A 2274-nucleotide genomic window follows, 5' to 3' on the forward strand; every position below is an offset into this window, starting at 1 on the left:
AAAAGGTCATGAATACAGATCCCCCCCCCCTCTAACTTATTAAAAAAATAGCCGTTTTTTTTTAAACAAAACAAACCAACACACAAACACGAATAATTACTACCTGGTGACTTGCTACTAACAACGAATAAATCAATACTTGACAAAACTTATTTCAAACTCATAACCGTTTGGTTTATTAATCGAGGAATTACTATCATTTATATTAAGTACGAGGACAATGTATAACATCTCATAATTAGTCCAACAAAATACTGATATTTTGAATATATAAATACAAATTATAAACTTTTGTTTTTATCAGCCACACTAATAAGTCGCCTTTGCTTCCGAATTTTAAGGACTCTTTAATTGCACATTACTCACGCTATTATAAGACACAAAGTGGATCATTAACCGGCAAAAGTGGCTTTCGGCGATCTTACGTTACTTGATACTCATATCGAAATATAGCCTTATTTATGCTTTTTATACAAACATCTCGGTGTCGGTTAACTTTTCGATAAATAATTAATCTACACTTAAACCCAGTAACCGTTTCGGAAACATAGAGGAAGCTTTATAAGTTTATTAATTCAGGGAAAACAAAATCAGCAACTTTCGTGAAGAAATATTAACCGAATAAAATTGTAATGAATTCTTTTTTTTTAATTATCAATTTTCAACCCAGTCTATGTATGCAAAAGAAAAAAAAACATTGACATTTAAACAGGATATAAAAGAGGACAAGTGGTCATAGATCAGAGAGAGAAAAGAAGTAGAAACGAGAGAAAGGTAGTGGGAGAGAGACTTGAATACAGAAGACAGAAATCTATGTATATAAGAAAAATAAAAAATTATCAACAAGTAGGTCAGGCTAAGGTAAACACAATCTCCCGGGGAAGGCAGCAACCAGTGGGTAGAGACTTCAAAAAACAGAACACAGCTTGAACACCAAGCCTTAAATGTGTGTGTGTGTAAGCGTTATCACCTAAAATAAAATTCTACTTTTTTTTAACATTCAATCTAAAGTTAAAGTGTACGACAAATTTCAAACAAGAAATATTCGACTAATTTAATTGTTCTGGTTGACTGCAAATATATTTACTATATATATTATCTTTGCAGAGGTATGTTTCAGAACTTAATTTCACTTTGTAGAGCATAAACATTTTTTAAGTATGACTGCAATAAAAAATGAAAACAAATCTTGCTTATAAAATCCTTTCTATTACTTGCAAAACAATGTAGTTTTAGCAAATACTGAAAACAATTGGAAAAAAACAACACACAAAACAAAACACATTTTCACGAATTGGCATGCTATTCATTAAATATTATTTTTATATGGGTAAATATTTGCAGTAAAAATTGTAATTGACTAAATATAAGGGTTTTATTTCGTAACTTTAAATCAAAATTCTCAAGTTTTCTGCTTCCAACTCCACAACTACCTGTGAAAGTGGTGTCTCAACCTGACCCGCCTCCATCGAGGTTATAACAACTTCAAAGTAGTTAAACAAAAATTAACAATCAAAATGTGATAAAAAGATATACTCAGACTTACTTTCAAGAAGGTTTACAAATTGATAATAATCCTTTAAGTTTTGATATCCAAAAGGTAATTATAAAATAGCCAAAAATGCTTCGAAAACAGCCAACTTGTTAAAATATTCCAGGTAACAAGATAAAGAAGGTGAGAGAAATGTAACTAAAGTAGTCCATTCAACTATTGCGCTAGTTAGTGCGCAGTAATATATGCTAATGAGTTATCTTAATACCCTGGCGAATCACACACACGTATTCTATATACTTTCATAACTATTAATATTAATTTCATATAAAATATTTAATCATTCGAGTTACTCAATTGTGGAGTAGTAAAAAATAGTTCATTTTATAAACTTTTAAAAGTATTTTGAAAAAAAAAATTCCATTCCAAGTATACTATGCTGTCTTTGTGAGTTTTGTTTATTTTATTAATTCAGTAAAGTTTGTTGCAAAAGGTAAGAATAAAGCGGCTTGTAAGTCATTGCTCCTGATAATTATTTGTTGCATGTAAAAACAAACAATTAGGATTATTTTAAGTATTTTGACTAATATAAAATATTCAATGAAATACTGCTTCCTTATCAGATAAATTATTATTAAATTGAAACTATTTATTCTGTCTACTAATATACAAAACCACATAACTTGATAAGATCAGTTTAAATATTTAATGCAGTAGAAGCTGCAATGACAACGACAGTAGTAGCCATATCGTAGAGTGAGAGAAAGTAAAGAGAGACGAGG

The 2274-nt window shown here is 29.6% G+C and overlaps 1 protein-coding gene across 2 annotated transcripts in view; it reads right to left on the bottom strand.

The window, feature by feature from the left end:
- The window catches only part of LOC106868481 (uncharacterized), a 71490-nt gene extending 69772 nt beyond the window's left edge, over nucleotides 1-1718 (bottom strand). The window contains exon 1 of one of the 2 annotated variants that reach the window (XM_014913767.2): nucleotides 1547-1718. The gene's annotated coding sequence lies outside the window, so the exon portion shown is untranslated. The remainder of the gene's footprint in view (nucleotides 1-1546) is intronic. The other variant, XM_014913768.2, reaches the window with a different exon arrangement.
- Nucleotides 1719-2274: the final 556 nt, after the last annotated feature.

This window comes from Octopus bimaculoides, chromosome 1 (assembly GCF_001194135.2).
Source record: "Octopus bimaculoides isolate UCB-OBI-ISO-001 chromosome 1, ASM119413v2, whole genome shotgun sequence".
Classification (NCBI taxonomy): domain Eukaryota; kingdom Metazoa; phylum Mollusca; class Cephalopoda; order Octopoda; family Octopodidae; genus Octopus; species Octopus bimaculoides.